This window comes from Petaurus breviceps, unplaced genomic scaffold (genome assembly GCF_028583685.1).
Source record: "Petaurus breviceps papuanus isolate PSGF00001 unplaced genomic scaffold, PetGlider_PUasm1.0 582, whole genome shotgun sequence".
In the NCBI taxonomy this organism is placed as follows: Eukaryota; Metazoa; Chordata; class Mammalia; order Diprotodontia; family Petauridae; genus Petaurus; species Petaurus breviceps.
Genome location: NW_027186390.1, coordinates 6,531,619 through 6,545,685, shown reverse-complemented (window position 1 = coordinate 6,545,685; position 14,067 = coordinate 6,531,619). Strand labels below are relative to the sequence as shown.

General features: G+C 38.9%; 1 protein-coding gene and 1 long non-coding RNA gene across 3 annotated transcripts in view; both read right to left on the bottom strand.

Annotated features, from left to right (window-relative positions):
* Positions 1 to 1,924, bottom strand: part of LOC138173439 (uncharacterized) — a 7,737-nt gene extending 5,813 nt beyond the window's left edge. For both annotated transcript variants that reach the window (XR_011171399.1, XR_011171400.1), the window contains exon 1: positions 1,592 to 1,924. This is a non-coding gene — a long non-coding RNA (uncharacterized lncRNA). The remainder of the gene's footprint in view (positions 1 to 1,591) is intronic.
* Positions 1 to 14,067, bottom strand: part of F13A1 (coagulation factor XIII A chain) — a 407,127-nt gene that overhangs the window by 335,458 nt on the left and 57,602 nt on the right. The gene's annotated exons all lie outside the window — the stretch shown is intronic.

The window sequence follows — 14,067 nt, the reverse complement described above, 5'->3', positions numbered from 1 at the left end:
TTCTTCTTCTTCTTCTTCTTCTTCTTCTTCTTCTTCTTCTTCTTCTTTTCTCTCCCTCCCTCCCTCCCTCTCTCTCTCCTGATTTGTCTGTCTCTTTGTCTCCTTCTCTCCTTTCCTCCCTCCCCTTCCCCCATCCTTCTTTCCTTCATTCTCTCCTTCTCTACTCTATTTACTTCTCTCTACTTATAAATGTGCTCATAGCAATCTTATCCTTAAAGCAGCATAAAACAAATCAAAAACAGCCTTGTTACCCTTCCAAAGTTATAACTTTCTATTACTTTTTTCCATTCTCCATCAAATCTAGAGAAAGAAGCCATTAAGGATGGTAAGATAATGGACAATACATATCTAAGTCACTCCTGCTTCAAGACAATTCATTCCCTTTTTTAGCATAGTTGCTGGACTGGTAGATTAGGAGAATATATAGATACAGTTTACCTAGATTCCAAACAAAGTCTTTTGTGCTAAGCATGGATGGGGTAAAAAGATATGGCTTAGGTAAAATTATGGTTAGATAGATTTGGAACAGGTTAAATTAATCAATGTCAACTTGGAGAGATGTCCTTACTGGAAGGTTTAGAAATCAATCCTTGGCCCTGTGCTACATACCAATTTTAGCAATTGCCTTGTTTGTCATAGATACCATACCTATGAAATTTACAGAATATTTAATATTGGATAGGATACTTAACATGTTCAATAATAAAATAAGGACTCAAAAATATTTCAATAGGATTCAGTGATAGGTTGAAAATAATAAGATGAGCTTTAATAAGAATAAATGTAAAGTCCTATACTTGGGTTCAAATATTTAATGTCACAAGTACAAGAGTGATGGAAGACCTATGAGACAACAATTCATGGTAAAAAAAATCCAGAGGAAAAGATGTTAACGAATTGGAAGTTTTAATACTAATCAACAAAGTAGCTTATCAGCCAAAAAAAATTACTGTGACATCAAGTTGCATTGAAAGGTATGGTATCTAGAACAGGAGAGGTGATTATGGATGGAGCCTTAAGGTCAGTTTGTCGTAAGACATATTAGGAAAAACATAGGAATATTAGGAATAACAGAGGCAGGTGACAAGAATAGTAATGGGCGTGATGAATCATACCAAATGAGAATGGAAGACTTGCAGATGTGAGGCTGAAGAAGACTTCAGGGACCCATGATAAGTATTTTCAAGTATTTGAAGGATTGACACACGGAAAAGGAATCTGCCTTGTTCTGCTTGGCCCCGGAAGGTAGAGGTTTCAGAGCAATAAGTTTAATACTGAGGAAAATTTTCCCAACAATTAGAACCATAGGATCATAGGTACCCAGATGTAGAGCTGGAAGTAAGTTCAGTAGCCATATAGTACAACATCTGAGGCAAAGTCACTTGCCCATGATCACACAGGCATTAAGTGGCAGAAGCTAAATTCAAAACCCTATATCCTTTGATTTCAGATTCAACATTCTTTCCAATATACCATAGGAAAGTATATGGAGTGTTCAGGAAGGACTAGCACCTCTGGTGTGAGGGATTGCCAAGCCCTTTTCAGAGCTATTCATGCACCTTTGGTGCATCCGCCTTCACCCAACTCTTACCTGTGGCTCCATGAAGCTGCAGCATGCAAGCTGCCATATCCCAGTGGCTAAAGCAGGTTGAAGGTAACTGACAGGCCACAAACTCATCAATGAGTTGTATCCATGTTAAGCATGTGAAAACTTCCCTTGGTGGACTGGGAAGATGAGAACAATTTGTTCCAATGGCCATTAAGGTGATCAAAGCAGGTGCTCTGGAATGGTTGGAGTTTGGTCAGACATCAAAAATGCCAAGGTCATCCACTACATCCTGGACCATCATCAGTTGTCCTGATTTTTGTTTTGACACTGGCCTTTAATGAATCTGGAAGAGAGAATGAGTCTAAAGACTTTTTGCAACTCTGCCTCGCTTAAATCCAATTCACACACAAGTCATCACTCTGTGAAGTCATTGATCCTCTTCTAAAATGAAGAATAAATAACAACTGTCCAAAAGTGGAATGGAGATTTTCCCATATCAGGAGATAGTGGGCTTTCCCTCGGTGGTGGAAATCTGGATGATTTCTTTCTAAGGGAGTTATGGTGGAGATTCACACACAAAGATAGAATTAAAGTTTTTCAGAAGTAGAAGGGACCTTAGAAGTCCTGAACAAGAATTCCCTGCCACAGAATTGAATTGTGATAATTGCGGCATAAGAACATAACCTTTCATCAAATTTCTGAAGGGAAATACTTTTCCATCCTCTCTAAAATTTCAACAGAGAGTAGAAAAAGACTTTTTAATTTATTTAATTTAAACTAATTTAAATTTAAAATTTTAATTTTACTTTAAAAGGGTCTTTTGGAATATGTTTTGTATTATTCAAGTGCTTTCAGAGCCATTTATAATGGTTCATTCCACTCTCCAATTAATTTATTTTATTCCTTTCCATTCACCCCTATCATGCCTCAACACAATGAGAACATGATTATAACAAATACTGAAGTTGATTTATCTGTTTATCATTATTTCTTGTTGTTGTTCAGTTGTTCAGTCATGTCCAACTCTTCATGACCCTGTGAACCATAGCCCTCCAATAATGTTCATGGTGTTTTCTTGGCAAAAATGTTGGAGTGATTTGCCATTTCTTTCTCCAGTGGATTAATCCAAACAGAAATTAAGTGACTTGCCCAGGGTCACATAGCTAATAAGAGTCTGAAGCTGGATTTGAACTCAGATCTTTCTGATTCCAGACCCAGCACTTTTTCCACTGAGCCACCTAGCTGCCTATCAAAATTTCTAGAATCGTTTTTTTTTTTGGGGGGGGGGGGGCAGAGATAAATAGTTTACTGCAGGTAATTCAGTTGGCTGGATTTTGGTGAAGCTTTAGGCCTCTGGAGACCAGTGAGCCTTTCCCAATGGACCCCCAGTTATGCTAATTACTGTTGATCATTACACCTCTTCTGTCCTGTTTTGAGGAAGACATTCATAGCATGGATGGAAGCTCCTTGACATGGCAGCTCCCCCTTAGCATTGGTTCAAGCTTGGATCATACGTTGAGACATCAAAAGTCATCTAGTCTAACACTTTCATTTTACAGTTGAAGAAAGTAAGGAGGTTAAGAGACTTGTCCAAGATCATATATGATTCTTATTAATTTTTAGGCTTGTACTGATGAGGTCCTTCCAAATCTGAAATTATCCTAGCAAGTTCTTCCCTAGACCAGATATCCTAGGAGGACAACACATACGTTAGCAACAAAAGAGTTAGATTGAATGTATTTTCCATCAATGATTCCTCACCCTGCCTCAATCCTAAGTGCCTCCCTTGATCTCTTCTACTGCTATTACTCAAGCAAGGGAGGAGGGACCTCAAGTCATCATAGAGGAAGCATGAAATGGGGAATCAAGAACTGACTATGTGAACCCTTGGGACACATCTTCCTTTTCCACCCAGGTGTACCCTTCTGAACTTCATCATGCCCTGGGAACCTCTTCATCCTGTAAAATAACATGAGCCCTGGAACTCACATTTCATCAGTTCCCTCTGTCCCTGGGGTCCCTCCCTCCCTCTGACTAGAGGACAGAGAGCTGAGAGCTCATCTTGGAACCTTCATTTAAGAAGAGCTTCTAGGCCCCAGTCATCTTTTCATTTCCCACCTAGCTGCTTTCCTCTAGACTTCTTTATCATGTACCAGGTACCTCTCCCCTCCCAAGCCTCCTCCAGTTTTTCAGCTTGCTTTTGTGTATTGTCTTCCTCCCATTAGACTGTAAGCTCCTTAAGATCAAGAACTGTCTTTTTCCTTTCCTTTGTATCTTCAGAACCTAGCACTGTGTCTGGTACATAGTAGGTGCTTAATAATAGGTATTTATTGACTGATAAAACATATTAGACATTGTACAAAATGTGGTCCCAAAACACTGACTCAGTAGGTTGGAAACTAGAGACCTGGATCAATCAAATCTTGTGCGAGGATGAGCAGCACACAAACCAAACCCAAATTAAACATCAATCCCTGAAAAAGAACTATTTTCCCTTGATAATGCCTAGGGAGCCCATTTAAGTTTGAGCCGCACAGAAAACTATGAAACTTGAAAATCAGAATCTTCAGACTCAATCTAAACCAAGCTCACATTTCATTCATCTTAGTTCCTGTTGGAAATCAAAATAACAGTGTTGAAACACTCTAGAATAGAAAGCTAACAGCTAGCCAGCATTTCACAAGCCCTGATCCCAAACCCCAGACCACATACCCTAGGACTTCCTATTGTGACCTGATGTTTGTGACACACACAGATCGAAAAATAGCTTTTGTGAATCTCGCAGGAGCCCTTTCGCAAGGAAGAGTTGCAGAAGTGTATTTGGCCATTTGACTCTGTTGCAATCCCGACTGTTAGCACAGCTCTGCCCACTTCTATTTTTAAAACCTCACCCACCCACAGAGACTTCACAAGAAGCTGTGGAGGGGAAAGAGAGAATCTCCCTTTTGTAACACTTAGAGGAAAGCTCAGATCTTCATTTTGGGAACCTAGCCCCAAGAGGCAGGCATTTTGTTCACTACAAAGGAATATTAATAATCCTAGCACCTGTCTGAGACAAAAAAATAAGATTGCAGAGTGTATTTTCTTTTGTGCTAAAATTTGAACCCTAATTTCCAAGGGGGAAAAGGGACATAAGTAGAAAGATAAACCATATTAGCTTTCAATCTCCCTCTCATCACTCCATTCAATTTGTCTTCATTTCATTCCCAAATGATAATCACACAAAATCTTGGCATTTTCCACTACCAATTGAAAAGAACACTCCCCAAATTAGAAAAAAAAAAGTGGATCATCTTGGTGGGTAAAACCCAGTGGGGTTGATTTAACATCATCCATCAGTTCATGGTCTCACAACCCTGAAACTTACCTCATGGTTTTGACTAAAATAATTAGGCCAGGTAAAGAAAAAAAAGTTGTGTGGGTGCGAGTAATAATATTAAAGAAAACTCACTGTTCTTCCCTCAGCTTTAAAGATTACACAGAGCCACATAGTAGGTGTGACAAGTCCTTCAAGTTACTTTTCCCAGAAAGGCAGTGAGGTACAATAGAGAGAGTGATGATTCTGGAGGTCAAAGGACCTTGATTTAAATTCCAGCTTTGTCACTCACTACCTAAATGATATTGTGCAAACCACTTTACCATTCAGGGTCCCAGTTTCCTCACCTGCAAAATGGAGGAGATTGGAGTAGGTGATCTCTCAACTCCGTTCTAGGACCAAGTGTCTGATCTTATGACAATCACTCAGTCAGTCAACAAGTATTCATTATGTGTCAAGCACAGTGTCAGGGATACAAAGAAAGGCCCTTGCCTTCAAGAAGCTATGGGAGAGACAACATAAAAATAACTAGGAAAATACAGATAAATATATATAGAGAGAGTAGATGGAAGACAGTAGCAAAGGGAAGGTGTTAGCAATTAGATGGATCAGAAAAGGTCACCTTGGTAAAGCAGGATTTGAGCTGAGTGATGAATGAAGCCAAGGAAGATAAGAGACAGAGGTGAAGATGTGAAGCATTTCATGGGTGGGGGAAAGTTAGTGCAAAGGCAGAGTTGAAAGATTGAATGCTATGTGGGAGAAATAGCAAACAGGCCATTGTAGCAGTAGTAGAGAGGGCATGAAGAGGTATAAAGGAAAAGAAAACAATAAAGGTAGAAAGGGTCCAGGTTATGAAGAGCTTTAAATTCCAAAGGATTTTATATTTGATTCTGGAGATAATAGAAGGCTATGGAGTTTATGGAGTGGGGAGGTAATGTGGTTAGGCCTCTGCTTTGGGAAAATCAAGCTAAGTGGAGAGTATTTCAACATCCCAGGACCAAGGCGATGAGGGGCTAAAACAGGGTGGTGGCTGGGTGAGTGGAGAAAAAGGAATAACATACTCAAGATTTTATGAAGGTAGTAGTGACCAGGATTTTCAATGTATTAGATATGTAGGGAGTGTCATTAAAGAGTCTAGCATGACTCAGATTATGAATCTGCATCATTGAGGGGATGGTGGTGTTCTTAACAATAAGAAAGATGGAAGATGGGAGGACTTGGGGGGGGGAAATAATGAGTTCTATTTTGAACATATTGACTTTGAGATGCCTATGGGACACTCAGTTTGAGATGTTAAAAAGGAAATTGATAAAGTGGGAATCAGGATAGTAGAGCTATATGGACAGATTTGGGAATCATCTTCATAAAGATGATAATTGAAATCATGCAAATTGATAAAATCACCAAATAAGAGAATAGAGAGGGAGAGGTCTTCAGACAGAACCTTGGAGAACAGCCATGGTCAGTAGCAGGACAGTAGCAGAACACTAGTGAAAATCTAGAAGGGAGAGCATGTCCAGGAGGAGAAGGTGGTCAACAGTTTTGTATGCTTCCAAGGTGTCTCGAAAGATGATGATTGAAAAAAGTCATTTAATTTAGCAATTGAAGTCATTGGTGACTTCACAGAGAGAAGTTCATTTGAATGATAAAGTCAGAAGCCAAACTACTTAGGGTTGAGAAGAGAATGAAAGGAGAGAAAATAAAAGCAACTAATGTATATGGCTTTTTTTTTAAGGAGTTTAGCCAAGAAGAGAGATATTAGACACTACCTAACCAGGATGATTGGATCAATTGGACCAAGTACTAAATGGTAGAACTTATCTCCTATCACTCTGGCCTAAAACCTTTCATGGGGTCCCAATTGCCTCCAAATAAATCTGAAACTCGTTATCCCTTTGTTGAAGACCCTCAACAATATGGCGCTCTTACTTCATTGCATACGCTATTCTTCAGAATTTGACATGGAGAGAGAGTGCCATGTTGAAGAGAGAAGTTCAGCACTTATTGACTCTAGTGGTGTGATACAGGGGGACTTTGGATACCTTTACAATCTTGCTATTGTTATTCAGTTGTTTCAGTCTTGTCTGACTCTTCATGGCCCCATTTGGGGTTTTCTTGGCAGGGATAATGAACTGGTTTGCCATTTCTTTCTCCAGCTCGCTTAAAGGTGAGGGAACTGAAGTAAACAGGGTCAAGAGACTTGTCCAGAGTCACACAGCTAGGACATGTCTAAAGCCAGATTTGAACTTATGAAGATGAGTGGTCCTGCCTCCAGGTCCAGCATTCTATCCACTGCTCTCCCTAGCTGCCTTCACAGTCTTATTTTGAAGTGTTTTCCTTTATGAATGCTACTATACAGAAAAACTGAACCAATTGCCACAGAAATATATCTTGCATTTTCCTGCCTCCTTATTTAAGCAGTTCTCTGTACCTAGGAGTAATAACTTTTACACACATTTTAAAAATATTTTATCCTGTCATACTCCTGAAACTTCAAACTTTCTCTACCATAGCAGCCTTCTCATCCTGAGAGTTCACTTTTCCTTTGAGGCCTCCTTACCCATGTATTCATGTTACCATTGGCCTTCTCATTCTGGAGTATTCTCTGTCGCTGCAGCCCCTTCCTCTAATTGGTTGATTCCTCCCAGAACTTCCATTTTAAAGAAGGTGCCCAGATCCACCATTCTTAGGCTCCACTACTCACTCTCTTGACTTTCTCCACCATGCCTCTGTGTGGGTTGTTGTTACGTTCAGTCATTTCAGTCCTTCAGTTTTGTGACCCCAGAGATACTGGAGTGGTTTGCCATTTCCTTTTTCAGCTCATTTTATAGATGAGGAAATGGAGGAAAACAAGGTTAAACGACCTTTCCAAGGTCACAAGCTAGTTTCTAAAGCTGAATTTGAACAGATCTTCCTGACTCCATCTACTGTGCCAGTTAGCTGCCCACTTTGCATGGGTACCTAACTTACCCTACCCTAACCCTGTTTTTCAGCTGCCTTTTATGGGTTTTCTTTCCTGATTAGAATGTAAGCTCCTTGAGGGCAGGAAATCTTTGGGTTTGTTTGTTTATTTGTGTGTGTCCCGGGTGGGGGGGTGGGGACAGGACGGGGGTGGCTTGTATTTATATTCCCAGTGCTTAGCATAGTGCCTGGTACAGAGTAATTACTTGATAAATGCTTGTTGATTTGTCAACTCATCTCTGCCTGTTTTAAAATCCTATCCATTCTTGAGTAACATACACACTCAATTGGATATAGAAATCTATCTTACCCTATAGGAAAGTAGGAGACAAAGGGGATAAGAGAAGGGGGAGTGGGGGCTGATTGGGGGAGACAGTAGTCAGAAGCAAAACACTTTCGAAAAGAAACAGGGTGAAAAGAGTGAGTAGGATAGTTAGCAACAGTAATCAAAACTGTGGGAAAACATTACAGCAAGTTTCTCTGATATATACAGAGCTGAATCAAATTTATTCAAATCATAGCCATTTCCCAAATGATAAATGGTTAAAGGATATGAACAGGCAGTTTTCAGATGAAGTAATCAAAGCTATCTATAATCATATGAAAAAATGCTCTAAATCACTATTGATCAGGAAAAAAGCAAATAAAACAACTCTGAGTTATCACCCCTCACTTTTCAGATTGGCTAATATGACAGAAAAGAAAAATAACAAATGTGGTAAGGGAGGTGGGAAAATTGAGACACTAATGCACTATTGGTTGGAGTTGTGAATTAATTTAACCATTTTGGAGGGCAATTTGAAACTATGCTAAAGGGACTATAAAATCATGCATACCCTTTGACCGGGCAGTACCACTCCTAGGTCCATATCCCAAAGAGATTTTAGGGAAAAAGACCTATATGTACAAAAAATATTTTATAGCAGCTTTTTTAGTGGTGGCAAAGAATTAGAAATTGACGGGATGCCCATCAGTTGAGGAATGGCTGAACAAATTGTGGCATATGATTGTGATAGGATAATATTGTGCTGTGAGAAATGATGAGGGGTGGGTAGGTGGCACAATGAATGGAGGACAGGCCCTGGAGTCAGGAGGACCTGAGTCCAAATTTGGCCCAGACACTTAACACTTACTAGCCATGTGACCTTGGGCAAGTCACAACCCCAACTTCTCTGCCTTCCCCCCTCCAAAAAAATTAGCAAAAAAGGAAAAAAAAGGATTGATGAGCTGGATGCTTTCAGAATAACCCAGAAAAACTAACAAAAACTGATGCAGATTGAAATGAGCAAAACCAGGAGAATATTGTACATGGTAACAGCAATGTACATAGTAACATAACACATAATACATAGTAACAGCAATAATGTATGATGATCAGTTGTGATCTTAGCTATTCTCAGCAGTACAATGATCCAACAAAAATCTGAAGGACTTATGACGAAACATGCTATCCATCTCCAGATAAAGAACTTATAGAGTCTGAATACATACTGAAGCACACTTTTTTTAAGACTTTATTTTTCTTTTGGGTTGGTTTGTTTTCTTTTTTTGGTCTGTGTTTTCTTTCATAGCATGACTAATATGGAAATATGTTTAACATGACTGCACATGTATAATCTATATCAAATTGCTTGCCTTCTCAATGATGGGGGAGTGGAGGGAAGGAGGGAGAGAATTTGAAATTCAAAATTTAAAAAAATGTTAAAATTTGTTTTTAATGTAATTAGGGGAAAATAAAATATTAAATACATTTTAAAAAAATTTAAATCCTACCAATTTTTAAAAATCCAGACCAAATGCCACTTTCCTATTAAGTCTTCCTGATCACCCCAATTGGAAATGAGCTGTCATGCCTTCTTCCTTGCATAGCATTTCTGTTATAATCACTTTGCCTATTGTAATGTAATGCCAAGGAAAGGCAACTTCCCAGGTTCAAAATACCAGCATAGGTGCTCTCTATTTTATTCAGTAACAAACCCAGAACAGAGAAGATCAAAACATGACATCATTCAAAATACAGTATTTACTAAGTATGATTAAATAATCTCCAAGTACTACCCCATCCCAGGACCTTCCAATCATTCAATCAATTACAAAGTCTCTGTTCCAAATACTTCTCCACCCCTAGGCTATACCTTAATTAAGTCCACCACAAAGCCCCTCTTCTCAAATGGAGATTAGTTTCCAAACATAAGTAAAATACATTCATTTGCTCAACCATAGAACACAAAAAGGTCAAAAGTTCCCCACCCCTGGATCACAATTGAATCTACCCCAGAGTTACATCAAGTTTAAACACAGCACTTAATACCCAAATGGAGGTCTTTTCTTCATCTTGACACGAGGCAAGTTCTCAGCAATCTTAGTTCCTGGGGAGACAAGGCTTAGCAAGGCCATAAGATACATTGCCAGTCCCTTCATGAATTTATCCTCTGTCTGTAGAACAGTCCTAGAACCCCTGAACACATTAGCAAAGCCCTCTCCCAGGATTTCTGTAAACATACAACAAGAAAATCCTTCTTCAGGGCTTCTAAACCAACAGAAAGGCTCCCAGACCCCTGCAACAACAGCACTGTCCTTCACCAGTGGACAGTATTCACTCTCTGTCTGCAGGACAGTCTCAGGCCTTCTTAACCAAATGCCAGGTTCCAGGACTTCTTCAACAGGACAGTCTTTCACCAGTGGACAAATCTGGCAAAATAACATCAAAACAGACAGACAAAGTACCAGCAAAACAGCCATGTCTCCTCAGTCCTTGGCAGCTCAGGGGGCAGGTCTCAAAAGTCCAGGGCAATTCAAAGCGGCCACCAGCAATTTTCTTAGCCTCTCTCTCCCTCCACGAGGTGCTGCTTCCAAAAAAAGATCTTCCAACTCTCTCTAGTGTCTCTCCAAATCTACGTCACCAGCTCCTCCCAGTCAGGACTTTCTTTTCACATCAAAAAGTCCATCCCACAGGTGGGATTAACAAGCTCTGGGTTTTAATACAATCAATTTGAAAACCAAGCCCAATACAGGGGAATCTCCACATTCCATTACTATCACACCTATTTACCATGTATTGTTCTGATTTGCAGCCAGAAAATCTGCATTCAAAGCCTAGTTCTGCCTGTGGGACCCTGAACATGTAACTTCACATCTAAGACCTTCAGTTTCCTCATTGGTAAATATAAAGGCGCTATAGACTAGAAAGTTCCTTCTAGCTCTAAAATCTACAATCCCGTGTATCATGATTATGGACAAGTCTGTTCATTTCCAATTGTAGATGAATTGTAAGTTCCATGAGCACAGGAAATATGTTTTATTTATCTCCATATTCCCCAAAGTCTAAAACACAGCTCTATACATAATTTATGTTCACTAAATATTTGTTGAATTGAGTTTCCTAGAATCATTCAATTTCATAGTTATAAAGGGAAGGGGAAAAACATTTGTTAAACACCTTCTGTGTGCCAGGCACTAGCTAAGCACTTTATAAATATTGTCTTATTTGATCCTCATAGCAACCCTGTGAGGTAGCTATTATTATTTCCCTCATCTTCCAGTTGAAGAAACTGAAGCAAACAGAGGTTGAGTGACTCTCCCAGGGTCACATAGCTAAGAACTGAACTCAGGGTCTTCCTTACTTCAAGTCTAGCACTCAAATCTCCTCTGCTACCTAGTTGCCTCAGAAATGTTAGAATGTCAACTCATCTCATCCCTTCCCAGCATATGATCTTTCAGTATTCCATTGCATGAGGTAATCATTCTGAATCAGAATATATTATATGTATGTATGTATGCATATTATGCACACACATGCACATATATAAACAATGACAGAGAGAGAGAGATGGAGAGATGATCATTGTGATAAACTTCCAAGAAGGAAATACCAATTTCCAGACTATACTATTCTATTTGATTAATGGTTTTTCTGTGTTAGAGACTTACCAAATGTTTTTTTTTAAAGCTAATTTAATAAACGGATGCAAACTCATGTATCCTCTGGATGGCCAACTCCCACAGACATCTGTACAATGTTGGGAAGCATCCCCCAAAGCACCACTGAAACCCACATTTTACTTTCTAAAGGGATGCTTTATAGTTCCTTTATGAGACTGGCCCATCTTCAGTGCCATGAATAATAAAAGGCTTGAAGCCAAAGACCGCCATAGTCATAACAAGACCAGACAGCTTTGCTACTTTATTTTAACTTCTCCCCTCCCCCCTCCAATTTATATTACCACAATTCCAGGGAAAGCCTCAAGAGGCTGGCAAATCTGAGGCTACGAATGCCAAGCATTTTCCTGGGGACAGCTTTCTGCAGTTTCATCTGACAAACGAAAGAAAACCATTTATTAAGTACTTAACTCTGGGTCAAGCAGAGTAAATGCTGGATTTACAAACAGCCAAAGGAGACTGTCCCTGATCTTGAGATGCTCTCACTCTAATTCTGGAGGACAATTCACACAGGAAAGTTCAGCTTCAAGGCAGAAGAAAGGCCTGGAAGATCTAAGGCACAGCCAAGCTTCACTGGAGTGGTTCACCACCTTTTGGAAGTGGGAGAGAGGGGAAGGAATTGAACCTGTCTTTAAAATTTCCTCACTCATTTCTGTGACCTGATCATGAAGATAATGGAAGATCTGGTCAATCTTAAAGTGAAAAAAAATCCCTACTTTTCCCAAGTTGTATCTAGCACTGAACATCAGCTCCCATTTTGTCTCCCACAGTTGAGGAAAAACAAAAAAATATGTTGATTAGGCATCATGGATTATACTAACACCAGACTTGCAGATACATTTAGAAATTTATCGGTTCTTCCCACCCCATAATATTGAAGTGATTTTGTCCCAAATGAAGAACTCTCTAGAATCTGGTTATAACAATATTTTATGTTTACAAAGTATTTTCCTCGCAACAAGCTGGTGTAGGAAATACCAATATAATTTTTATAATCCTTCATTTAGCATATGAGGGACAGAGAAGTAAACTGACTTGCTTATTATCCAGAACAGCTATGACCTTCATCTTTATTAACATTTTAATTTGTCTATTGTGTTATCTTTTTGTCTCCAGGCTTTGGATACCTGCTAACTTGCTAATTTATTTATAACTACATGGAGTGCCACATTTTGGTTGCAAGGAGAGGGCCAGTAGAACAGAGGTCTCAAGCTGCACCCTAGCCCTTTTCAGTCTTGCTCTTAAGCTGATTGGCATGGATCATACTTGGCATGATGAGACTGGTAAGAAGTGTCTTTTGAACTGAATTTTCCCATACTGCCATTCAGACTGAGGCCACACACTTATGGTCCAAAATTGCTTTTAACTCCAATCATATTCTCATAATGCCAGTCATGTTTCATACAAATCACCTTACAGGAATAAATGAAAGGGGATGGGTGGAACTGGCCACATCTGCACTCTACCAGCAACAAAATCTCTGCACTCACATGTCAACCTAATCCTAAATGAGTTTTTGTGCTTTCCCTAAGGAGATGTCATGATCAAAAGGAATGTTTTGACCATAGGAATATTTTTTTTATTCTTGTTTGTAACTATTTAAATAGCAATTAACTATTTAATTACAAACAACACCAAACAGCACAAACAACTAATATTGCTTTCATAATTATATAGCATACTCCCATAAGGTCTCAAAACCAAAGGTGTTATTTTTTTTTTCTGTCTGGGCTACCATACCAATAAATTAAATTAATTAATTGTGATGCATAATGTATAGGGTTTTTTTTTATTTTTCATTTCCCCCCACTACACTGCAACACTCTATCCACTCATTTTAATCTATTTTTACCCATGTGATTATAGTTATTATGTGCACCATTCTGCTGGTTTTGCTTTTTTTTGCTGTGTATTTCATAAAGATCTTTCCAAGTTTCTTGAAAGCTGCATCCTTATGCATTTTAATTATATTATAGTATTCTATTATATTAATTACTATTTATTGATCATTCCCATATTGTGAGACATGTAAGGAACAATTTTTTTGTAGTTACATATAAACTACGATGAAAACCTTCCAAAAGACAACTCTCTTTCATTTGTTATTGATAACACTTTCAGAATATAGGCCTAATAGAGAAAATGTTGGGCCTGAAGAATATGTCGTTGTTCAGTTGTTTAGTTATGTCTGACTCTTTTATTTTTTTGGAGGGCAATTGGGATTAAGTAACTTGTCCAAGGTCACACAGCTAGTTTGTGTGTGTGTGTGTGTGTGTGTGTGTGTGTGTGTGTGTGTGTGTGT